General features: G+C 41.4%; 2 non-coding genes and 26 pseudogenes across 2 annotated transcripts; all 28 read right to left on the bottom strand.

Moving 5' to 3' along the window:
• Positions 1 to 66: 66 nt before the first annotated feature.
• On the bottom strand, positions 67 to 185 carry LOC139066984 (5S ribosomal RNA; annotated as a pseudogene).
• A 353-nt stretch (positions 186 to 538) lies between these two features.
• Positions 539 to 657, bottom strand: LOC139068027 (5S ribosomal RNA; annotated as a pseudogene).
• Positions 658 to 1,010: 353 nt separating this feature from the next.
• LOC139067501 (5S ribosomal RNA) lies at positions 1,011 to 1,129 on the bottom strand (annotated as a pseudogene).
• Positions 1,130 to 1,482: 353 nt separating this feature from the next.
• Positions 1,483 to 1,601, bottom strand: LOC139067935 (5S ribosomal RNA; annotated as a pseudogene).
• Positions 1,602 to 1,954: 353 nt separating this feature from the next.
• On the bottom strand, positions 1,955 to 2,073 carry LOC139066429 (5S ribosomal RNA). Its single transcript, XR_011519326.1, has one exon. It is a non-coding gene; the product is annotated as a 5S ribosomal RNA (ribosomal RNA).
• A 355-nt stretch (positions 2,074 to 2,428) lies between these two features.
• On the bottom strand, positions 2,429 to 2,547 carry LOC139066748 (5S ribosomal RNA; annotated as a pseudogene).
• A 353-nt stretch (positions 2,548 to 2,900) lies between these two features.
• LOC139067833 (5S ribosomal RNA) lies at positions 2,901 to 3,019 on the bottom strand (annotated as a pseudogene).
• Positions 3,020 to 3,374: 355 nt separating this feature from the next.
• Positions 3,375 to 3,493, bottom strand: LOC139068091 (5S ribosomal RNA; annotated as a pseudogene).
• A 353-nt stretch (positions 3,494 to 3,846) lies between these two features.
• LOC139068125 (5S ribosomal RNA) lies at positions 3,847 to 3,965 on the bottom strand (annotated as a pseudogene).
• A 353-nt stretch (positions 3,966 to 4,318) lies between these two features.
• Positions 4,319 to 4,437, bottom strand: LOC139068049 (5S ribosomal RNA; annotated as a pseudogene).
• Positions 4,438 to 4,792: 355 nt separating this feature from the next.
• LOC139066759 (5S ribosomal RNA) lies at positions 4,793 to 4,911 on the bottom strand (annotated as a pseudogene).
• Positions 4,912 to 5,264: 353 nt separating this feature from the next.
• On the bottom strand, positions 5,265 to 5,383 carry LOC139067393 (5S ribosomal RNA; annotated as a pseudogene).
• Positions 5,384 to 5,736: 353 nt separating this feature from the next.
• On the bottom strand, positions 5,737 to 5,855 carry LOC139068028 (5S ribosomal RNA; annotated as a pseudogene).
• A 355-nt stretch (positions 5,856 to 6,210) lies between these two features.
• LOC139067270 (5S ribosomal RNA) lies at positions 6,211 to 6,329 on the bottom strand (annotated as a pseudogene).
• Positions 6,330 to 6,682: 353 nt separating this feature from the next.
• LOC139067740 (5S ribosomal RNA) lies at positions 6,683 to 6,801 on the bottom strand (annotated as a pseudogene).
• A 355-nt stretch (positions 6,802 to 7,156) lies between these two features.
• Positions 7,157 to 7,275, bottom strand: LOC139067885 (5S ribosomal RNA; annotated as a pseudogene).
• Positions 7,276 to 7,628: 353 nt separating this feature from the next.
• LOC139067738 (5S ribosomal RNA) lies at positions 7,629 to 7,747 on the bottom strand (annotated as a pseudogene).
• A 355-nt stretch (positions 7,748 to 8,102) lies between these two features.
• On the bottom strand, positions 8,103 to 8,221 carry LOC139067531 (5S ribosomal RNA; annotated as a pseudogene).
• A 353-nt stretch (positions 8,222 to 8,574) lies between these two features.
• On the bottom strand, positions 8,575 to 8,693 carry LOC139066903 (5S ribosomal RNA; annotated as a pseudogene).
• A 352-nt stretch (positions 8,694 to 9,045) lies between these two features.
• LOC139066755 (5S ribosomal RNA) lies at positions 9,046 to 9,164 on the bottom strand (annotated as a pseudogene).
• A 353-nt stretch (positions 9,165 to 9,517) lies between these two features.
• LOC139068075 (5S ribosomal RNA) lies at positions 9,518 to 9,636 on the bottom strand (annotated as a pseudogene).
• Positions 9,637 to 9,990: 354 nt separating this feature from the next.
• Positions 9,991 to 10,109, bottom strand: LOC139067617 (5S ribosomal RNA; annotated as a pseudogene).
• A 352-nt stretch (positions 10,110 to 10,461) lies between these two features.
• On the bottom strand, positions 10,462 to 10,580 carry LOC139066754 (5S ribosomal RNA; annotated as a pseudogene).
• A 353-nt stretch (positions 10,581 to 10,933) lies between these two features.
• On the bottom strand, positions 10,934 to 11,052 carry LOC139068074 (5S ribosomal RNA; annotated as a pseudogene).
• An 826-nt stretch (positions 11,053 to 11,878) lies between these two features.
• On the bottom strand, positions 11,879 to 11,997 carry LOC139068012 (5S ribosomal RNA; annotated as a pseudogene).
• Positions 11,998 to 12,350: 353 nt separating this feature from the next.
• Positions 12,351 to 12,469, bottom strand: LOC139066896 (5S ribosomal RNA; annotated as a pseudogene).
• Positions 12,470 to 23,395: 10,926 nt separating this feature from the next.
• On the bottom strand, positions 23,396 to 23,514 carry LOC139068358 (5S ribosomal RNA). The gene has a single exon (XR_011519958.1). It is a non-coding gene; the product is annotated as a 5S ribosomal RNA (ribosomal RNA).
• Positions 23,515 to 24,339: 825 nt separating this feature from the next.
• Positions 24,340 to 24,458, bottom strand: LOC139067293 (5S ribosomal RNA; annotated as a pseudogene).
• Positions 24,459 to 24,565: the final 107 nt, after the last annotated feature.

The following is a 24,565-nucleotide window of genomic DNA, read 5'->3' as shown; positions in this document are numbered from 1 at the left end:
ATGACGAAGCTGATCAAAGCTGTGGTGAAGTGAAAAAAACTGTATTTTATAACAAATTAGTGAAAAAGCTTACAGCACCTGGTATTCCCAAGAGGTCTCCCATGCAGGTACTGACCAGGCTCAACCCTGGATTGCTTCCGAGATCAGATGGGATCGGGCTTTTTCAGAGTGGTATGGCTGTAAGCAAAGGTAAAACCTTGAAAAATCTCTGAAAAATCCCTTGTGTATTTGTCAAAGTATGATTGTGTCGCCCACTGCAATGACTAGATTCTTGCATATGGAGGTAAAAGGCTAAGGTAAACAGTTGCCTTAATCACTGTTGCTCTTTTTTCGAGTAACAATCGGCTCCCACCCCATTTCTTGTCTCTAAAATGCCAGCACTGAGACATTATTGCTAGGGACAAATCAAAGGAGGTTTATTACCAACAAGTGTGTGCAGTTCGTGTGGAACACCTGGCTTTAAAATTATTCAATGACGAAGCTGTTCAAAGCTGTGGTGAAGTGAAAAAAACTGTATTTTATAACAAATTAGTGAAAAAGATTACAGCACCTGGTATTCCCAAGAGGTCTCCCATACAGGTGCTGACCAGGCCCAACCCTGGATTGCTTCCGAGAACAGACAGGATCAGGCTTTTTCAGGGTGGTATGGCTGTAAGCGAAGGAAAAGCCTTGAAAAATCTCTGAAAAATCCCTTGTGTATTTGTCAAGGTATGATTGTGTCGCCCACTGCAAAGACTAGATTCTTGCATATGGAGGTAAAAGGCTAAGTTAAACAGTTGTCTTCATCACTGTTGCTCTTTTTTCGAGTAACAATTGGCTCCCACCCCATTTCTTGTCTCTAAAATGCCAGCACTGAGACATTATTGCTAGGGACAAATCAAAGGAGGTTTATTACCAACAAGTGTGTGCAGTTCGTGTGGAACACCTGGCTTTAAAATTATTGAATGACGAAGCTGATCAAAGCTGTGGTGAAGTGAAAAAAACTGTATTTTATAACAAATTAGTGAAAAAGCTTACAGCACCTGGTATTCCCAAGAGGTCTCGCATGCAGGTACTGACCAGGCTCAACCCTGGATTGCTTCCGAGATCAGATGGGATCGGGCTTTTTCAGGGTGGTATGGCTGTAAGCAAAGGTAAAACCTTGAAAAATCTCTTTAAAATCCGTTGTGTATTTGTCAAAGTATGATTGTGTCGCCCACTGCAATGACTATTTTCTTGCAAATGGAGGTAAAAGGCTAAGGTAAACAGTTGCCTTAATCACTGTTGCTCTTTTTTCGAGTAACAATCGGCTCCCACCCCATTTCTTGTCTCTAAAATGCCAGCACTGAGACATTATTTCTAGGGACAAATCAAAGGAGGTTTATTACCAACAAGTGTGTGCAGTTCGTGTGGAACACCTGGCTTTAAAATTATTCAATGACGAAGCGGTTCAAAGCTGTGGTGAAGTGAAAAAAACTGTATTTTATAACAAATTAGTGAAAAAGCTTACAGCACCTGGTATTCGCAAGAGGTCTCCCATACAGGTACTGACCAGGCCCAACCCTGGATTGCTTCCGAGATCAGACAGGATCGGGGTTTTTCAGGGTGGTATGCCCGAAAGCAATGGAAAAACCTTGAAAAATCTCTGAAAAATCCCTTGTGTATTTGTCAAGGTATGATTGTGTCGCCCACTGCAAAGACAAGATTCTTGCATATGGAGGTAAAAGGCTAAGTTAAACAGTTGCCTTCATCACTGTTGCTCTTTTTTCGAGTAACAATCGGCTCCCACCCCATTTCTTGTCTCTAAAATGCCAGCACTGAGACATTATTGCTAGGGACAAATCAAAGGAGGTTTATTACCAACAAGTGTGTGCAGTTCGTGTGGAACACCTGGCTTTAAAATTATTCAATGACGAAGCTGTTCAAAGATGTGGTGAAGTGAAAAAATCTGTATTTTATAACAAATTAGTGAAAAAGCTTACAGCACCTGGTATTCCCAAGAGGTCTCCCATACAGGTACTGACCAGGCCCAACCCTGGATTGCTTCCGAGATCAGACGGGATCGGGCTTTTTCAGGGTGGTATGGCTGTAAGCGAAGAAAAAACCTTGAAAAATCTCTGAAAAATCGCTTGTGTATTTGTCAAGGTATGATTGTGTCGCCCACTGCAATGACTAGATTCTTGCATATAGAGGTAAAAGGCTAAGTTAAACAGTTGTCTTCATCATTGTTGCTCTTCTTTAGACTCTAACAATTGGCTCCCACCCCATTTCTTGTCTCTAAAATGCCAGCACTGAGACATTATTGCTAGGGACAAATCAAAGGAGGTTTATTACCAACAAGTGTGTGCAGTTCGTGTGGAACACCTGGCTTTAAAATTATTGAATGACGAAGCTGTTCAAAATTGTGGTGAAGTGAAAAAAACTGTATTTTATAACAAATTAGTGAAAAAGCTTGCAGCACCTGGTATTCCCAAGAGGTCTCCCATACAGGTACTGACCAGGCCCAACTCTGGATTGCTTCCGAGATCAGACGGGATCGGGCTTTTTCAGGGTGGTATGACTGCAAGCGAAGGAAAAATCTTGAAAAATCTCTGAAAAATCCCTTGTGTATTTGTCAAAGTATGATTGTGTCGCCCACTGCAAAGCCTAGATTCTTGCATATGGAGGTAAAAGGCTAAGTTAAACAGTTGTCTTAATCACTGTTGCTCTTTTTTAGAGTAACAATCGGCTCCCACCCCATTTCTTGTCTCTAAAATGCCAGCACTGAGACATTATTGCTAGGGACAAATCAAAGGAGGTTTATTACCAACAAGTGTGTGCAGTTCGTGTGGAAAACCTGGCTTTAAAATTATTCAATGACGAAGCTGTTCAAAGATGTGGTGAAGTGAAAAAAACTGTATTTCATAACAAATTAGTGAAAAAGCTTACAGCACCTGGTATTCCCAAGAGGTCTCCCATACAGGTACTGACCAGGCTCAACCCTGGATATCTTTCGAGATCAGACGGAATCGTGCTTTTTCAGGGTGGCATGGCCATAAGCAAAGTAAATTCCTTGAAAAATCTCTGAAAAATCGCTTGTGTATTTGTCAAGGTATGATTGTGTCGCCCACTGCAATGACTAGATTCTTGCATATAGAGGTAAAAGGCTAAGTTAAACAGTTGTCTTCATCATTGTTGCTCTTCTTTAGACTCTAACAATTGGCTCCCACCCCATTTCTTGTCTCTAAAATGCCAGCACTGAGACATTATTGCTAGGGACAAATCAAAGGAGGTTTATTACCAACAAGTGTGTGCAGTTCGTGTGGAACACCTGGCTTTAAAATTATTCAATGACGAAGCTGTTCAAAGATGTGGTGAAGTGAAAAAAACTGTATTTTATAACAAATTAGTGAAAAAGCTTACAGCACCTGATATTCCCAAGAGGTCTCCCATACAGGTACTGACCAGGCCCAACCCTGGATTGCTTCTGAGATCAGACAGGATTGGGATTTTTCAGGGTGGTATGATCGCAAGCGAAGGAAAAGCCTTGAAAAATCTCTGAAAAATCCCTTGTGTATTTGTCAACGTATGATTGTGTCGCCCACTGCAAAGACTAGATTCTTGCATATGGAGGTAAAAGGCTAAGTTAAACAGTTGCCTTCATCACTATTGCTCTTTTTTAGAGTAACAATCGGCTCCCACCCCATTTCTTGTCTCTAAAATGCCAGCACTGAGACATTATTGCTAGGGACAAATCAAAGGAGGTTTATTACCAACAAGTGTGTGCAGTTCGGGTGGAAAACCTGGCTTTAAAATTATTCAATGACGAAGCTGTTCAAAGATGTGGTGAAGTGAAAAAAACTGTATTTTATAACAAATTAGTGAAAAAGCTTACAGCACCTGGTATTCCCAAGAGGTCTCCCATACAGGTACTGACCAGGCTCAACCCTGGAAAGCTTCCGAGATCAGACGGAATCGTGCTTTTTCAGGGTGGCTTGGCCATTAGCAAAAGAAAAACCTTGAAAAATCTCTGAAAAATCCCTTGTGTATTTGTCAAGGTATGAATGTGTCGCCCACTGCAATGACTAGATTCTTGCATATAGAGGTAAAAGGCTAAGTTAAAGAGTTGTCTTCATCACTGTTGCTCTTTTTTAGAGTAACAATCGGCTCCCACCCCATTTCTTGTCTCTAAAATGCCAGCACTGAGACATTATTGCTAGGGACAAATCAAAGGAGGTTTATTACCAACAAGTGTGTGCAGTTCGTGTGGAAAACCTGGCTTTAAAATTATTCAATGACGAAGCTGTTCAAAGATGTGGTGAAGTGAAAAAAACTGTATTTTATAACAAATTAGTGAAAAAGCTTACAGCACCTGGTATTCCCAAGAGGTCTCCCATACAGGTACTGACCAGGCTCATACCTGGATAGCTTCCGAGATCAGACGGAATCGTGCTTTTTCAGGGTGGCATGGCCATAAGCAAAGGAAAAACCTTGAAAAATCTCTAATAAATCCCTTGTGTATTTGTCAAGGTATGATTGTGTCGCCCACTGCAATGACTAGATTCTTGCAAATAGAGGTAAAAGGCTAAGTTAAACAGTTGTCTTCATCATTGTTGCTCTTCTATAGACTCTAACAATTGGCTCCCACCCCATTTCTTGTCTCTAAAATGCCAGCACTGAGACATTATTGCTAGGGACAAATCAAAGGAGGTTTATTACCAACAAGTGTGTGCAGTTCGTGTGGAACACCTGGCTTTAAAATTATTCAATGACGAAGCTGTTCAAAGCAGTGGTGAAGTGAAAAAAATTGTATTTTATAAGAAATTAGTGAAAAAGCTTACAGCACCTGGTATTCCCAAGAGGTCTCCCATACAGGTACTGACCAGGCCCAACCCTGGATTGCTTCCGAGATCAGATGGGATTGGGCTTTTTCAGGGTGGTATGGCCGTAAGCGAAGGACAAACCTTGAAAAATCTCTGAAACATCCCTTGTGTATTTGTCAAAGTATGATTGTGTCGCCCACTGCAAAGACTAGATTATTGCAAATGGAAGTAAAAGGCTAAGTTAAACAGTTGCCTTCATCACTGTTGCTCTTTTTTCGAGTAACAATCGGCTCCCACCCCATTTCTTGTCTCTAAAATTCCAGCACTGAGACATTATTGCTAGGGACAAATCAAAGGAGGTTTATTACCAACAAGTGTGTGCAGTTCGTGTGGAAAACCTGGCTTTAAAATTATTCAATGACGAAGCTGTTCAAAGCTGTGGTGAAGTGAAAAAAATTGTATTTTATAACAAATTAGTGAAAAAGCTTACAGCACCTGGTATTCCCAAGAGGTCTCCCATACAGGTACTGACCAGGCCCAACCCTGGATTGCTTCCGAGATCAGACAGGATTGGGCTTTTTCAGGGTGGTATGGCCGTAAGCGAAGGACAAACCTTCAAAAATCTCTGAAAAATCCCTTGTGTATTTGTCAAAGTATGATTGTGTAGCCCACTGCAAAGCCTAGATTGTTGCATATGGAGGTAAAAGGCTAAGTTAAACAGTTGCCTTCATCACTGTTGCTCTTTTTTAGAGTAACAATCGGCTCCCACCCCATTTCTTGTCTCTAAAATGCCAGCACTGAGACATTATTGCTAGGGACAAATCAAAGGAGGTTTATTACCAACAAGTGTGTGCAGTTCGTGTGGAAAACCTGGCTTTAAAATTATTCAATGACGAAGCTGTTCAAAGATGTGGTGAAGTGAAAAAAACTGTATTTTATAACAAATTAGTGAAAAAGCTTACAGCACCTGGTATTCCCAAGAGGTCTCCCATACAGGTACTGACCAGGCTCAACCCTGGATAGCTTCCAAGATCAGATGGAATCGTGCTTTTTCGGGGTGGCATGGCCATAAGCAAAGGAAAAACCTTGAAAAATCTCTGAAAAATCGCTTGTGTATTTGTCAAGGTATGATTGTGTCGCCCACTGCAATGACTAGATTCTTGCATATAGAGGTAAAAGGCTAAGTTAAACAGTTGTCTTCATCATTGTTGCTCTTCTTTAGACTCTAACAATTGGCTCCCACCCCATTTCTTGTCTCTAAAATGCCAGCACTGAGACATTATTGCTAGGGACAAATCAAAGGAGGTTTATTACCAACAAGTGTGTGCAGTTCGTGTGGAACACCTGGCTTTAAAATTATTGAATGACGAAGCTGTTCAAAATTGTGGTGAAGTGAAAAAAACTGTATTTTATAACAAATTAGTGAAAAAGCTTGCAGCACCTGGTAATCCCAAGAGGTCTCCCATACAGGTACTGACCAGGCCCAACTCTGGATTGCTTCCGAGATCAGACGGGATCGGGCTTTTTCAGGGTGGTATGGCTGCAAGCGAAGGAAAAATCTTGAAAAATCTCTGAAAAATCCCTTGTGTATTTGTCAAAGTATGATTGTGTCGCCCACTGCAAAGCCTAGATTCTTGCATATGGAGGTAAAAGGCTAAGTTAAACAGTTGTCTTCATCACTGTTGCTCTTTTTTAGAGTAACAATCGGCTCCCACCCCATTTCTTGTCTCTAAAATGCCAGCACTGAGACATTATTGCTAGGGACAAATCAAAGGAGGTTTATTACCAACAAGTGTGTGCAGTTCGTGTGGAAAACCTGGCTTTAAAATTATTCAATGACGAAGCTGTTCAAAGATGTGGTGAAGTGAAAAAAACTGTATTTTTTAACAAATTAGTGAAAAAGCTTACAGCACCTGGTATTCCCAAGAGGTCTCCCATACAGGTACTGACCAGGCTCAACCCTGGATAGCTTTCGAGATCAGACGGAATCGTGCTTTTTCAGGGTGGCATGGCCATAAGCAAAGGAAATTCCTTGAAAAATCTCTGAAAAATCTCTTGTGTATTTGTCAAGGTATGATTGTGTCGCCCACTGCAATGACTAGATTCTTGCATATAGAGGTAAAAGGCTAAGTTAAACAGTTGTCTTCATCATTGTTGCTCTTCTTTAGACTCTAACAATTGGCTCCCACCCCATTTCTTGTCTCTAAAATGCCAGCACTGAGACATTATTGCTAGGGACAAATCAAAGGAGGTTTATTACCAACAAGTGTGTGCAGTTCGTGTGGAACACCTGGCTTTAAAATTATTCAATGACGAAGCTGTTCAAAGATGTGGTGAAGTGAAAAAAACTGTATTTTATAACAAATTAGTGAAAAAGCTTACAGCACCTGATATTCCCAAGAGGTCTCCCATACAGGTACTGACCAGGCCCAACCCTGGATTGCTTCTGAGATCAGACAGGATTGGGATTTTTCAGGGTGGTATGGCCGTAAGCAAAGGAAAAGCCTTGAAAAATCTCTGGAAAATCCCTTGTGTATTTGTCAACGTATGATTGTGTCGCCCACTGCAAAGACTAGATTCTTGCATATGGAGGTAAAAGGCTAAGTTAAACAGTTGCCTTCATCACTGTTGCTCTTTTTTAGAGTAACAATCGGCTCCCACCCCATTTCTTGTCTCTAAAATGCCAGCACTGAGACATTATTGCTAGGGACAAATCAAAGGAGGTTTATTACCAACAAGTGTGTGCAGTTCGTGTGGAAAACCTGGCTTTAAAATTATTCAATGACGAAGCTGTTCAAAGATGTGGTGAAGTGAAAAAAACTGTATTTTATAACAAATTAGTGAAAAAGCTTACAGCACCTGGTATTCCCAAGAGGTCTCCCATACAGGTACTGACCAGGCTCAACCCTGGATAGCTTCCGAGATCAGACGGAATCGTGCTTTTTCAGGGTGGCATGGCCATAAGCAAAGGAAAAACCTTGAAAAATCTCTGATAAATCCCTTGTGTATTTGTCAAGGTATGATTGTGTCGCCCACTGCAATGACTAGATTCTTGCAAATAGAGGTAAAAGGCTAAGTTAAACAGTTGTCTTCATCATTGTTGCTCTTCTATAGACTCTAACAATTGGCTCCCACCCCATTTCTTGTCTCTAAAATGCCAGCACTGAGACATTATTGCTAGGGACAAATCAAAGGAGGTTTATTACCAACAAGTGTGTGCAGTTCGTGTGGAACACCTGGCTTTAAAATTATTCAATGACGAAGCTGTTCAAAGCAGTGGTGAAGTGAAAAAAATTGTATTTTATAAGAAATTAGTGAAAAAGCTTACAGCACCTGGTATTCCCAAGAGGTCTCCCATACAGGTACTGACCAGGCCCAACCCTGGATTGCTTCCGAGATCAGATGGGATTGGTCTTTTTCAGGGTGGTATGGCCGTAAGAGAAGGACAAACCTTGAAAAATCTCTGAAACATCCCTTGTGTATTTGTCAAAGTATTATTGTGTCGCCCACTGCAAAGACTAGATTATTGCAAATGGAAGTAAAAGGCTAAGTTAAACAGTTGCCTTCATCACTGTTGCTCTTTTTTCGAGTAACAATCGGCTCCCACCCCATTTCTTGTCTCTAAAATGCCAGCACTGAGACATTATTGCTAGGGACAAATCAAAGAAGGTTTATTACCAACAAGTGTGTGCAGTTCGTGTGGAAGACCTGGCTTTAAAATTATTCAATGACGAAGCTGTTCAAAGCTGTGGTGAAGTGAAAAAAATTGTATTTTATAACAAATTAGTGAAAAAGCTTACAGCACCTGGTATTCCCAAGAGGTCTCCCATACAGGTACTGACCAGGCCCAACCCTGGATTGCTTCCGAGATCAGACGGGATTGGGCTTTTTCAGGGTGGTATGGCCGTAAGCGAAGGACAAACCTTGAAAAATCTCTGAAAAATCCCTTGTGTATTTGTCAAAGTATGATTGTGTCGCCCACTGCAAAGCCTAGATTGTTGCATATGGAGGTAAAAGGCTAAGTTAAACAGTTGCCTTCATCACTGTTGCTCTTTTTTCGAGTAACAATCGGCTCCCACCCCATTTCTTGTCTCTAAAATGCCAGCACTGAGACATTATTGCTAGGGACAAATCAAAGGAGGTTTATTACCAACAAGTGTGTGCAGTTCGTGTGGAACACCTGGCTTTAAAATTATTGAATGACGAAGCTGTTCAAAGCTGTGGTGAAGTGAAAAAAACTGTATTTATAACAAATTAGTGAATAAGCTTACAGCACCTGGTATTCCCAAGAGGTCTCCCATACAGGTACTGACCAGGCTCAACCCTGGATTGCTTCCGAGATCAGATGGGATCGGGCTTTTTCAGGGTGGTATGGCTGTAAGCGAAGGAAAAACCTTGAAAAATCTCTGAAAAATCCCTTGTGTATTTGTCAAAGTATGATTGTGTCGCCCACTGCAAAGTCTAGATTCTTGCATATGGCGGTAAAAGGCTAAGTTAAACAGTTGTCTTCATCACTGTTGCTCTTTTTTAGAGTAACAATCGGCTCCCACCCCATTTCTTGTCTCTAAAATGCCAGCACTGAGACATTATTGCAAGGGACAAATCAAAGAAGGTTTATTACCAACAAGTGTGTGCAGTTTGTGTGGAACACCTGGCTTTAAAATTATTCAATGACGAAGCTGTTCAAAGATGTGGTGAAGTGAAAAAAACTGTAATTTATAACAAATTAGTGAAAAAGCTTACAGCACCTGGTATTCCCAAGAGGTCTCCCATACAGGTACTGACCAGGCTCAACCCTGGATAACTTCTGAGATCAGACGGAATCGTGCTTTTTCAGGGTGGCTTGGCCCTAAGCAAAGGAAAAACCTTGAAAAATCTCTGAAAAATCCCTTGTGTATTTGTCAAGGTATGATTGTGTCGCCCACTGCAAAGACTAGATTCTTGCATATAGAGGTAAAAGGCTAAGTTAAACAGTTGTCTTCATCATTGTTGCTCTTCTTTAGACTCTAACAATTGGCTCCCACCCCATTTCTTGTCTCTAAAATGCCAGCACTGAGACATTATTGCTAGGGACAAATCAAAGGAGGTTTATTACCAACAAGTGTGTGCAGTTCGTGTGGAACACCTGGCTTTAAAATTATTCAATGACGAAGCTGTTCAAAGCTGTGGTGAAGTGAAAAAAACTGTATTTTATAACAATTAGTGAAAAAGTTTACAGCACCTGGTATTCCCAAGAGGTCTCCCATACAGGTACTGACCAGGCCCAACCCTGGATTGCTTCCGAGATCAGACGGGATTGGACTTTTTCAGGGTGGTATGGCCGTAAGCGAAGGACAAACCTTCAAAAATCTCTGAAAAATCCCTTGTGTATTTGTCAAAGTATGATTGTGTCGCCCACTGCAAAGCCTAGATTGTTGCATATGGAGGTAAAAGGCTAAGTTAAACAGTTACCTTCATCACTGTTGCTCTTTTTTCGAGTAACAATCGGCTCCCACCCCATTTCTTGTCTCTAAAATGCCAGCACTGAGACATTATTGCTAGGGACAAATCAAAGGAGGTTTATTACCAACAAGTGTGTGCAGTTCGTGTGGAACACCTGGCTTTAAAATTATTGAATGACGAAGCTGTTCAAAGCTGTGGTGAAATGAAAAAAACTGTATTTATAACAAATTAGTGAATAAGCTTACAGCACCTGGTATTCCCAAGAGGTCTCCCATACAGGTACTGACCAGGCTCAACCCTGGATTGCTTCCGAGATCAGATGGGATCGGGCTTTTTCAGGGTGGTATGGCTGTAAGCGAAGGCAAAACCTTGAAAAATCTCTGAAAAATCCCTTGTGTATTTGTCAAAGTATGATTGTGTCGCCCACTGCAAAGTCTAGATTCTTGCATATGGCGGTAAAAGGCTAAGTTAAACAGTTGTCTTCATCACTGTTGCTCTTTTTTAGAGTAACAATCGGCTCCCACCCCATTTCTTGTCTCTAAAATGCCAGCACTGAGACATTATTGCAAGGGACAAATCAAAGGAGGTTTATTACCAACAAGTGTGTGCAGTTTGTGTGGAACACCTGGCTTTAAAATTATTCAATGACGAAGCTGTTCAAAGATGTGGTGAAGTGAAAAAAACTGTATTTTATAACAAATTAGTGAAAAAGCTTACAGCACCTGGTATTCCCAAGAGGTCTCCCATACAGGTACTGACCAGGCTCAACCCTGGATAACTTCTGAGATCAGACGGAATCGTGCTTTTTCAGGGTGGCTTGGCCCTAAGCAAAGGAAAAACCTTGAAAAATCTCTGAAAAATCCCTTGTGTATTTGTCAAGGTATGATTGTGTCGCCCACTGCAAAGACTAGATTCTTGCATATAGAGGTAAAAGGCTAAGTTAAACAGTTGTCTTCATCATTGTTGCTCTTCTTTAGACTCTAACAATTGGCTCCCACCCCATTTCTTGTCTCTAAAATGCCAGCACTGAGACATTATTGCTAGGGACAAATCAAAGGAGGTTTATTACCAACAAGTGTGTGCAGTTCGTGTGGAACACCTGGCTTTAAAATTATTCAATGACGAAGCTGTTCAAAGCTGTGGTGAAGTGAAAAAAACTGTATTTTATAACAATTAGTGAAAAAGTTTACAGCACCTGGTATTCCCAAGAGGTCTCCCATACAGGTACTGACCAGGCCCAACCCTCGATTGCTTCCGAGAACAGACGGGATAGGGCTTTTTCAGGGTGGTATGGCATAAAGCGAAGGAAAAGCCTTGAAAAATCTCTGAAAAATCCCTTGTGTATTTGTCAAGGTATGATTGTGTCGCCCACTGCAAAGACTAGATTCTTGCATATGGAGGTAAAAGGCTAAGTTAAACAGTTGTCTTCATCACTGTTGCTCTTTTTTCGAGTAACAATCGGCTCCCACCCCATTTCTTGTCTCTAAAATGCCAGCACTGAGACATTATTGCTAGGGACAAATCAAAGGAGGTTTATTACCAACAAGTGTGTGCAGTTCGTGTGGAAAACCTGGCTTTAAAATTATTCAATGACAAAGCTGTTCAAAGATGTGGTGAAGTGAAAAAAACTGTATTTTATGACAAATTAGTGAAAAAGCTTACAGCACCTGGTATTCCCAAGAGGTCTCCCATACAGGTACTGACCAGGCTCAACCCTGGATAACTTCCGAGATCAGACGGGATCTTGCTTTTTCAGGGTGGCTTGGCCCTAAGCAAAGGAAAAACCTTGAAAAATCTCTGAAAAATCCCTTGTGTATTTGTCAAGGTATGATTGTGTCGCCCACTGCAATGACTAGATTCTTGCATATAGAGGTAAAAGGCTAAGTTAAACAGTTGCCTTCATCACTGTTGCTCTTTTTTCGAGTAACAATCGGCTTCCACCCCATTTCTTGTCTCTAAAATGCCAGCACTGAGACATTATTGCTAGGGACAAATCAAAGGAGGTTTATTACCAACAAGTGTGTGCAGTTCGTGTGGAACACCTGGCTTTAAAATTATTCAATGACGAAGCTGTTCAAAGATGTGGTGAAGTGATAAAATCTGTATTTTATAACAAATAAGTGAAAAAGCTTACAGCACCTGGTATTCCCAAGAGGTCTCCCATACAGGTACTGACCAGGCCCAACCCTGGGTTGCTTCCGAGATCAGACGGGAACGGGCTTTTTCAGGGTGGTATGGCTGTAAGCGAAGAAAAAATCTTGAAAAATCTCTGAAAAATCCCTTGTGTATTTGTCAAGGTATGATTGTGTCACCCACTGCAAAGACTAGATTCTTGCATATAGAGGTAAAAGGCTAAGTTAAACAGTTGTCTTCATCATTATTGCTCTTCTTTAGACTCTAACAATTGGCTCCCACCCAATTTCTTGTCTCTAAAATGCCAGCACTGAGACATTATTGCTAGGGACAAATCAAAGGAGGTTTATTACCAACAAGTGTGTGCAGTTTGTGTGGAACACCTGTATGGCAAGCCAAATGAGCATTTATTCTGATATCAGGATATCAGCCAGAATTGTCATGAACATGTAAGCCATTTCTGTCAACTAGTTAACTAGTTAGGCATGTTTGTGTCAACTAGTTAAATATCGAGGGTGAAAATGTGCCCACCAGTTAACTAGTGACAGCAGAAATGCGCACTAGTTAACTAGTGAACACATTTAGGCTTCAGTAGTTAACTAGTTGACACAAAAACTGCTCACTAGTTAACTAGTAAAAGCAGAAATGCATACCAGTCAGCTAGTTGAAGGTATTTCTCTCACTAGTTAACTAGTGAGGGTCAAAATGTGCACACTAGTTAACTTGTTGTAGACATAAATGCGCACTAGTTAACTAGTGAACATATTTTGGCTTCACTAGTTAACTAGTTGACCCATAAATGGCTCACTAGTTAACTAGTAAAGACCAAAATGCACACCAGTCAGCTAGTTGAAGGTTTTTGTGTCTCACTAGTTAACTAGTGATGGCCAAAATGTGCACACTAGTTAACTTGTGGTAGACATAAATGTGCACTAGTTAACTAGTGAACACATTTTGGCTTCACTAGTTAACTAGTTGACACATAAATGGCTCACTAGTTAACTAGTAAAGGCCAAAGTGCATACCAGTCAGCTAGTTGAAAGTTTTTTGTGTCTCACTAGTTAACTATTGATGGCCAAAATGTGCACACTAGTTAACTAGTGAAGGCTTAACTCCTAACTAGTTAACTAGTTGGAGTAGGTCAGTGCCACTAGTTAACTAGTGAACCATTAATGACTCACTAGCTAGCTAGTTGATGGCAGCAGGCTCACTAGTTAACTAGTTGATGCATCCATTGTCCAAACTAGTTAACTAGTGAGGACATAAATGTATACTAGTAAACTAGTTCAAGTCTACATTTACACTAGCTAGCTAGTTGCGCAGAATTCTAATTAGGAGGCGGAGAATTTCTCAAATTAAGACTCTCTATTGGCTCCCTGTGTCAAAATAAAATATGACAACCAATCACAGTGCGGAATTTCGTAAAATCCCACCCCAAACATTTGCATGCGGCACACAAGTTAACATGCTGGCCAGAGGAACCTCAGCTAGTGAACTAGTAGTGGCTTCAGTGTGACACTTACATGTAAACTTGTGAAGGCGGAACTGCTCACTAGTTAACTAGAGAGGGTACAAATGTCCACTAGTTAACTAGTGAGGTGCAAAATAAGTGTCACTAGTTCACTAGTGGGCCCCAAATCGCCCACAAGTTAACTAGTAAGGTGCGGATATGCTCACTAGTTAACTAGTGAGGTGCAGATTTGCTCACTAGTTAACTAGTGCACCCTAAAGCGCCCACTAGTTAACTAGTAAGGTGCAAAAAAGCATCACTTGTGAACTTGTAAAGTGCAGATATGCTCACTAGTTAACTAGTGGGCCCCAAAATGTCAACAAGTTAACTAGTAGGGTGCGGATTTGCTCACTAGTTAACTAGTGAGGCACAGATATGCTCACTAGTTAACTAGTGATGTGCGGATTTGCTCACTAGTTAACTAGTGAGGCACAGATATGCTCACTAGTTAACTAGTGATGTGCGGATTTGCTCACTAGTTAACTAGTGAGGTGCAGATTTGCTCACTAGTTAACTAGTGTGCCCTAAAGCGCCCACTAGTTAACTAGTAAGGTGCAAAAAAGCATCACTAGTTAACTTGTAAAGTGCAGATATGCTCACAAGTTAACTAGTGGGCCCCAAAACGCCAACTAGTTAACTAGTAGGGTGCGGATTTGCTCACTAGTTAACTAGTGAGGCGCGTATATGCTCACTAGTTAACTAGTGAAGTGCGGATTTGCTTACTAGTTAACTAGTGAGGCGCGGATTTGCTCACTAGTTAACTAGTGAAGTGCGGATTTGCTCACTAGTTAACTAGTGAGGTGCGGATTTGCTCACTAGTTAACTAGTGAGGTGCAGATTTGCTCACTAGTTAACTAGTGAGGTGTGGATATGCTCACTAGTTAACTAGTGAGGTGCAGATATGCTCACTAGTTAACTAGTGCGCACAAGACGCACACTGGTTGCTGTTTTTGGAGCAATCTAGTTTACTTGTTATGTAAAAATGTGTTCTTACTAGTTAACTAGTGACAAATTTACCTTCACTAGTTAACTAGTTGACATATTTGGCCTTTCTAGTTCACTTGTAATGGGACAGGAAGCACTCACTAGTTAACTAGTGAGCATATCTGCATTATAATTTTTTCTCAGTAGCTTATAGAGGGCAAACTGAGCCTTACATGTTAAGTAGTGAACACAAAACACTGTCACTAGTTAACTAGCTGCAGAAAAATGCCCCTAAAACTAGTAAATTTGTGGAATTTGAATAAATACACACTTGGCTGGCATTCTGTGTAACATGTTAACTAGTTCGACCGCTGTACTGCTCACTAGTTAGCTAGTGAGCAAATCCGGCCTTTACATGCAAATGAAGAAATGCAGAACAGCAATGTGATTGGTCCATTTAGGACTGAGAAACAGAGAAAGTATGGCGGACTCTGTTCAGGCTGTTCTAAGAGAAAATTTGATAAACTAAGATTGTTTGAGCATATAAATATGTTTTGACGACATTTGTAGCGAGAAAGTTGTGGTGTATTGCTGTAATTTTTGTTCAGTTAACGTGTACAGTCTTTAGTTTTCAGTTATTATTCTGAAAAAGCCTGGAGGCGGAAGGCAGCGGCAGACAGCACGTCTGTTTCTGTTGACAGGAAAGTGCAGAAACTCCGCAGAAATCTCCGTCAGATATATTGTTTCACATTTGTACGGAAGCGACAAGTTTATAATAATAAAAAAGGCTCTATTTTACATACGTTGCTGTAAAGCCTGCCAGCACTCATAGTGTTTTAAAGGGATAAATTTGCGAAGTTATTTAGCACCTAGAGCTGGTGGTCTAGTGACTAACGCGTTTGCCTGCAATGGTGAAGGTCGCGGGTTTGATCCTGGTTCACATACTTTAGTTTTGTACATTATTTCACTTCTTTTCTTTTGCATAATTTTTGTATTTATGTCAACAAGAAACAAAATACGTAACGGATTAGTGGGCAGAGTTACACACACACACACACGCACACACACACACGCACACACACACGCGCACACACACACACACACACACACACACACACACACACACACACACACACACACACACAAAACATGTAAACAAGTATTTTATGAAGAGGAATCTGATTATTGCCGACAGTCGATATTTAAGCATGTGTGTCCCCCTTCCTCAATCCATCCTCGCAAAATAAAATCATCGGCACAGCACAGCAGGCTTTCTCTTGATTCCGAACTAGCACTTTGAAATTGATCATGTCCGCGGCCATCTGCTGCACAATCAGCTGCTCGCATCGCGGGAAACATTGAAAACAGCTTCATGAACTGAGACACAACAGGGTTAACATCGACAAAAAAATCCACAAATAAATCTAAATAATTAATGCCATTTCCGTCTTATTCGTTGAAATATACAAATAGCAGATCATAAATCTAGAGCAGAAAAAGCTGCTGCAGGAAGCAGGGTTTGTAGTTATTCATGCACCAATTCATCAATGTGATTATTGATCAAGATCAGGTAATCTGATATTAATGTTGCAACATTTCATTTGATCATCTGAATGATACCATACAACTGAATGACCTGTTGAGTCTCTGCATATTCAGGTATTTACTACGGAAAAAAAAACATCAGGCACCAGCAGGACTCCCCATGTTATTTCTCGGGTCGCTGGCCCGCGGTCGTCAGGGCCGCTGCGGTCAGCTCTTAGCCGGGAAGCCCTCGTTCGGCTGCGTGGGCTGCTTCACCGTGGACCAGCTCCCAGCAGCCGCTGGTCGGGTGAAACGCTCTGGCTGCAGCTCCGATCAGACCCCAACACCTCGCCACAGACAGCACCGCATTAAAAGCCCACAATTACGACCCGCTCCCCAAAGTTACAGTTCTCAAGCACTGATGAACACATACATAACCCACAACAGCTATGAAATGTGTGTTATTTACGGCAAAAAGGAGATATTTTTCAAGCCAACGTGCCAATGTCAACCGCAGTTGGCTTGGAAATGTGCTGATTTTATTATTTTTGTCAGTTAAAATCCCCCTTGTTTGCTCTTACGTTTTACGAAAACGCAATATTAATTAAAGCACGCTTTAGTGATCAGCATGTAAAGCAAAGAAGAAATGTGAACATTTCAACCCATTTCGAACCAACCAGTAATATGATTTCATAACACGGTGCAGCGGCAGCATTTAAAAACCAAAATATAGTTTTTACTCTCCAAAAAAAGGAGAAGACAGTCACGGTGCAGCAACCCATTTTAGTCCATTAATCTCCACAATAAATATCCAGACAGAGAATTTCTACGGCCTCGCTGTAAACTCCAATGTCACCCAGGACCGGTCTTAAAGAGACAACGCGGCTTAAAGGGAAAGTGTGTAGATTTCTGGCAATAGGGGGTAGTAAATACCAAAGTCACTGCAAACAAGCTGTATTTTTTGTTCAAGTGAGGACCTTACTAACTAATGCTTATAAAGCCAACAAAACCCTCTGGAGTCTAGCTGTAACTCTCAAATTAGGATATGAGATTAATGACTGGTTCACGCTCCAATACATTAATTGTTTGAGAAATGCATCTTTTTATGTTGAGTGCCATCCGCCAAATAACACACAAGAAAAGGAAGAAGAAGAGTGTTGTTGCACAGTTTTCAAAGGAGTCAAAAACCACCAGCAAAACCATAAATACAGCTAAATAAACATAGAATCCAACAAGGCGTCCTCCAGAGAGTCGGATCCTCGCCTGTGTATTTTATTACTATGAAGGGTACAGGAGCTGATTAGGAACACAAGGTCATAGGGTCAAAGGTCAAGGTCGTGTGAGGTCATATATATATATATATATATATATATATATATATATATATCAAAAATTGCCTGAACGGGTTGAATGATTTTGACCAAATCAGAGGTGATAGCTCCCTATCAAAGGTAGATAAACTGATCAGGTCACAACCTCATAGGGTCAAAGGTAAAGGTCGTGTGAGGCCGTATATATGAAAAATTGGTTTTTGTGTGCAATATCTTCTGAACAGGTTGAAATACTTTGACCAAATCGCAGGTGAGAACTCCCTATCTAAGGTAAATAAACTCATGAGGTACAAAACCTCATAGGGTCAAAGGTCAAGGTTGTGTGAGGCCGTATATATGAAAATTTGGCTTTTGTGTGCAATATCTCCTGAACGGGTTGAAGGATTTTGACAAAATCAGAGGTCATAACTCCCTATCAAAGGTAAATAAACTCATCACATACACAAGCTCATAGTGTCAGAGGTCAGTGTCATGAGAGGTAATATATATGACCAGTCAGGCATATCCCACGACGCTCTGCATCGATTTGCAGGGCTTTCTTGTTTCTACAGAGTTTATGTAGGGTGCTGCTGGTTTGGGGTGTTATGTCAGCAGGCAGAGTTTAGGAGTCTGACAGCTGTGGGGAAGAAACTGTTTTGGGACCTGGTAATCTTAGTCCATAGGCTCCTGTAGCGCTTCCCAGAGGGCAGGAGGGTGAAGAGTCCATTCGATGGGTGACTGGAGTCTGATGGTTTTCCCTGCCCTTTTCAGACACCAAGAAAAGAGGAGAGTAACTTTATTTTGTTTGTGTGATTTTATTTTGTTGTGTGACTACTGTTTGAAGTTCCCTGTTCAATTGATTGCTGTTCCCTGTTAAATTAAAAAAAGAAAAAAGTCTAAAGTTTTGTTTTGACTGGAGAGAACTAAAAAAGGTTACACTGTCTTCTGGTACTAGCTCAAAATAACAAGTGGTGCTTGCTGCAGAACCACAAAGGCGGAGCTGCACCAGAAGGTGGAGCTGCACCAGAGTCAGCCCCGCCCATGCCAGAATCAGCCCCGCCCATTCCATCAGAGTCAGTCTAATTCCTTCCAGTTGTCAGACTTGATAGCATTCTGGAACCAAAGAGGGTGTTGTAGCTAAAAAATGCGAGATTGAGGACGGAGTTGAGAAGTTAATTGAACAGTTTTTGTAAAGGTTCCATATAATTAAAAATCTAACTTTTGGAACTTTTAATCATGTTATATTGTCATTTCCTCATAAGAAACACGCCAAAGCCATTTTTAGCCTCATTCATGCATTTTCCTCCCATCTCAGCTTCAATTTGGTCTCCTCCCCCGAAGCGGGTCTGGTCTTGGTTCTCAAATCTGGATATTCTGTGAATTTTCTGACAAATTATTTCTGAAATGACTTCTACTGAGACACCGCCAATAAACCATACATCCCATCTCAGAGACACACTGGGAAGCACAATTACATGTAACGCCACTTGATTTATAACAGATGTGGTGGTGTAGTGGTTATGGAGTCAGGTTGGCATGCTGTTTCGCCTCCCAGTAGTGTAAGTTTTAGGTAGTTTACAACCTCTTTTCTTCATTTCTAGCTACACTTGCCAGTACTATGTTTACAACAATTTACTGGTATACCGTTTAACATATAATGTGTTTTTTTATTTATTTATTCGTTTATTTAGCCAGTGTGAGTCCATTTGTGAGCAGAGTTTCAACTAAATTGCTGTTTAGGAACGACCAAATTCAAAGAACTTTTAGCGACATAAATATTTTGCTGAAAATAAACATTACAACTAAAATATAAACAAATTGGATGTATCAGCTGGCTAAATAGACTGCTGACGACCCCACCGAGAATCGAACCAGCATCAGCTGAGGGGAAAGCAAAAATCAACTCAGACGATTTTACCACTAGACTACCAGAACCCATTCAATAGACTGAAGTGCTGTTGTACACCACTTTTATTAGACCAGCTGTAGGCAGATATTCGCTAAAAGAAACCTTTTCATTTCGAGAAATATTCAGTCTTTGTCATGTAGCAAGTTATATTTATCTTGTTTAATTGGAGCATAGAACATAGCATTAACGACTGTAAACTAGTAACAGCCGTAATTCATGTGGGTCAGGTCAGTTTGCGATAAAGTTGAAAACAAAAACGGAAGTCAGTGGGCTAGGCTGAGTTTGCGTGAATGGGCGGGGTGCAGCTCCGCCTTTGTGGTTTTGCAGCGAGCACCCTCTCCAAAATAACCACAGTTTTTTCCCTCAGTGTCATTTGATCTATTTCTTGGGAAGATGGGTGGATGGATGGATGGAGATATATATATATATATATATATATATATATATATATATATATATATATATAAATAATTATTTTTAATATAGCCTTTTTCAATACCAAACTTTCAATACCAAACAAAAATGAACTACAATAAAATTACTGGCACACTAAATTCCAATTCTCCTCAATGGGACTTGAACTCGCCAACTGATCTCCGTTACACTACACCAAACGAGGTGCTTTACTTGATTTGGGAGGGGGGAATAAAAGCAGTAAAACAATAAAACTTTGAACATTACAACACAAAGAGAAAATAAATAATGTTACAGCAATTGCGGAATGCCATCTGCTGGATTCGAACCCGCCGCAACGACCAACCAGTAGGTGTCAAACCATGACTAATGAGTGCAGGCCTTGGCGCTCAGGGACACCCATCAGTATGTGATTGTGAGGCCACAGCACATACGTTTTAGACTGGGTGGGATTCTTATACCCAACAGGAGTCTTCTGCCCGCCTTCTCATTAGAATGTGCATAATTTGTGTTTCAGGCACTAGTTAACTAGTGAGCTGCTGCACTGCCACACATGTAAAGTGGTGAAATTTCAATTGTTCCACTAGTTAACTAGTGGACAAAAATGGTCAGCTTGTATGTGTTTTTAGATGTAACTAGTTAACTAGTGAGCAAATCCGCACCTCACTAGATAACTAGTGAGGTGCAGATATGCTCACTAGTTAACTAGTGAGGTACTAGTGAGCAAATCCGCACCTCACTAGTTAACTAGTGAGCAAATCCGCACCTCACTAGTTAACTAGTGAGCAAATCTGCACCTCACTAGTTAACCAGTGAGCATATCTGCGCCTCACTAGTTAACTAGTAAGCAAATCCGCACGTCACTAGTTAACTAGTGAGCATATCTGCACCTCACTAGTTAACTAGTGAGCAAATCTGCACCCTACTAGTTAACTAGTTGGTGTTTTGGGGCCCACTAGTTAACTAGTGAGCATATCTGCACTTTACAAGTTAACTAGTGATGCTTTGTTGCACCTTACTAGTTAACTAGTGGGCGCTTAAGGGTGCACTAGTTAACTAGTGAGCAAATCTGCACCTCACTAGTTAACTAGTGAGCATATCCACACCTTACTAGTTAACTTGTGGGCATTTTGGGGCCCACTAGTGAACTAGTGACACTTATTTTGCACCTCACTAGTTCACTAGTGGACATTTGTACCCTCTCTAGTTAACTAGTGAGCAGTTCCGCCTTCACAAGTTTACATGTAAGTGTCACACTGAAGCCACTACTAGTTCACTAGCTGAGGTTCCTCTGGCCAGCATGTTAACTTGTGTGCCGCATGCAAATGTTTGGGGTGGGATTTTGCAAAATTCCACACTGTGATTGGTTGTCATATTTTATTTTAACATAGTGAGCCAATAGAAAGCCTCAATTTGAGAAATTCTCTGCCTCCTACTTAGAATTCTGTGCAACTAGCTAGCTAGTGTGAATGTAGGCTTGAACTAGTTTACTAGTATACATTTATGTCCTCACTAGTTAACTAGTTTGGACAATGGATGCATCAACTAGGTAACTAGTGAGCCTGCTACAATCAACTAGCTAGCTAGTGAGTCATTAATGGTTCACTAGTTAACTAGTGGCACTGACCTACTCCAACTACTTAACTAGTTAGGAGTTTTGCCTTCACTAGTGAACATGTGGACACTTTGAACTGTCACTAGTTAACTAGTGAGACACAAAAACCTTCAACTAGCTGACTGGTATGCATTTTAGCCCTTACTAGTTAACTAGTGAGCCATTTTTGTGTCACCTAGTTAACTAGGAAGCCAAAATGTGTTCACTTGTCAACTAGTGGGCATTTCTTCTGTCACTAGTTAACTGGTGTGCACATTTTGGCCATCACTAGTTAACTAGTGAGACACAAAACCTTCAACTAGCTGACTGGTATGCATTTTGGCCTTTACTAGTTAACTAGTGAGCCATTTTTGTGTCACCTAGTTAACTAGTGAAGCCAAAATGTGTTCACTAGTTAACTAGTGAACATTTCCGTCTCCCACTAGTTAACTGGTGGGCTCATTTTGACCCTGACTAGTTAACTAGTGAGACACAAATACCTTCAACTAGCTGACTGGTATGCATTTTGGCCTTTACTAGTTAACTAATGAGCCATTTTTGTGTCAACTAGTTAACTAGTGAAGGTCAAAATGTGTTCACTAGTTAACTAGCGTGTACAGTTTGACCCTCACTAGTTAACTAGTTGACCTGTTGACAAGATATCAGAATTAATGCTCAAGCGGCTGGCCAAATTGGGCAAAGTTAACAAGTGGGACTTTTACATTCAGTAGTCAGCTAGTACAAGTTTTTGTACCTTACTAGTTGACTAGTAAAAACTAAATGTGTTTTAACTAGTTAACTAGTGGACATTGATCTGTCCACTAGTTAACTAGTGAACACACTGAGCAATACTAGTTAACTAGTAAGATATGAAACATTTTAACTAGTTAACTAGAGAGAATTTAGGCCTTACTAGTTAACTAGTTGACATTTAGGCTGTCACTATTTAACTAGTTGACACAAACATGTCTATCTAGTTAACTAGTGGACAGAAATGGCTTACATCTCGTCTCTCGTCTCGTCTCGTCTTCCTCCGCTTATCCGGGTCCGGGTCGCGGGGGCAGCATCCCAACTAGGGAGCTCCAGGCCGTCCTCTCCCCGGCCTTGTCCACCAGCTCCTCCGGCAGGACCCCAAGGCGTTCCCGGACCAGATTGGAGATGTAACCTCTCCAACGTGTCCTGGGTCGACCCGGGGGCCTTCTGCCGGCAGGACATGCCCGAAACACCTCCCCGGGGAGGCGTCCAGGAGGCATCCTGACCAGATGCCCAAACCACCTCAACTGGCTCCTTTCGATCCGGAGGAGCAGCGGTTCTACTCCGAGTCCCTCCCGAATGTCCGAGCTCCTCACCCTATCTCTAAGGCTGAGCCCGGCCACCCTACGGAGGAAACTCATTTCGGCCGCTTGTATCCGCGATCTCGTTCTTTCGGTCATTACCCAAAGCTCATGACCATAGGTGAGGATTGGGACGTAGATCGACCAGTAAATCGAGAGCCTGGCTTTCTGGCTCAGCTCCCTCTTCCCCACGACAGATCGGCTTAGCGTCCGCATCACTGCAGACGCCGAACCAATCCGCCTGTCGATCTCCCGATCCCTCCTACCCTCACTCGTGAACAAGACCCCGAGATACTTAAACTCCTCCACTTGAGGTAGGACCTCTCCCCCGACCCGGAGGTGGCAAGCCACCCTTTTCCGGTCGAGAACCATGTTCATGACAATGCTGGCTGATATCCTGATATCAGAATAAATGCTCATTTGGCTTGCCATACACCTGGCTTTAAAATTATTCAATGACGAAGCTGTTCAAAGATGTGGTGAAGTGAAAAAACTGTATTTTATAACAAATTAGTGAAAAAGCTTACAGCACCTGGTATTCCCAAGAGGTCTCCCATACAGGTACTGACCAGGCCCAACCCTGGATTGCTTCCGAGATCAGATGGGATCGGGCTTTTTCAGGGTGGTATGGCCGTAAGCGAAGGAAAAACCTTGAAAAATCTCTGAAAAATCCCTTGTGTATTTGTCAAAGTATGATTGTGTCGCCCACTGCAAAGTCTAGATTCTTGCATATGGAGGTAAAAGGCTAAGTTAAACAGTTGTCTTCATCACTGTTGCTCTTTTTTAGAGTAACAATCGGCTCCCACCCCATTTCTTGTCTCTAAAATGCCAGCACTGAGACATTATTGCTAGGGACAAATCAAAGGAGGTTTATTACCAACAAGTGTGTGCAGTTCGTGTGGAACACCTGGCTTTAAAATTATTCAATGACGAAGCTGTTCAAAGATGTGGTGAAGTGAAAAAAACTGTATTTTATAACAAATTAGTGAAAAAGCCTACAGCACCTGATATTCCCAAGAGGTCTCTCATACAGGTACTGGCCAGGCCCAACCCTGGAATGCTTCCGAGATGAGACAGGATCAGGCTTTTTCAGGGTGGTATGGCCGTAAGCGAAGGAAAAGCCTTGAAAAATCTCTGAAAAATCCCTTGTGTATTTGTCAAGGTATGATTGTGTCGCCCACTGCAAAGACTAGATTCTTGCATATGGAGGTAAAAGGCTAAGTTAAACAGTTGCCTTCATCACTGTTGCTCTTTTTTTGAGTAACAATCGGCTCCCACCCCATTTCTTGTCTCTAAAATGCCAGCACTGAGACATTATTGGTAGGGACAAATCAAAGGAGGTTTATTACCAACAAGTGTGTGCAGTTCGTGTGGAACACCTGGCTTTAAAATTATTGAATGACGAAGCTGTTCAAAATTGTGGTGAAGTGAAAAAAACTGTATTTTATAAGAAATTAGTGAAAAAGCTTACAGCACCTGGTATTCCCAAGAGGTCTCCCATACAGGTACTGACCAGGCCCAACTCTGGATTGCTTCCGAGATCAGACGGGATCAGGCTTTTTCAGGGTGGTATGGCTGCAAGCGAAGGAAAAATCTTGAAAAATCTCTGAAAAATCCCTTGTGTATTTGTCAAAGTATGATTGTGTCGCCCACTGCAAAGCCTAGATTCTTGCATATGGAGGTAAAAGGC

This window comes from Nothobranchius furzeri, chromosome 2 (genome assembly GCF_043380555.1).
Source record: "Nothobranchius furzeri strain GRZ-AD chromosome 2, NfurGRZ-RIMD1, whole genome shotgun sequence".
In the NCBI taxonomy this organism is placed as follows: Eukaryota; Metazoa; Chordata; class Actinopteri; order Cyprinodontiformes; family Nothobranchiidae; genus Nothobranchius; species Nothobranchius furzeri.
Note: the sequence above shows the minus strand (reverse complement) of the source record. Positions and strands in the feature narration are given on the sequence as shown.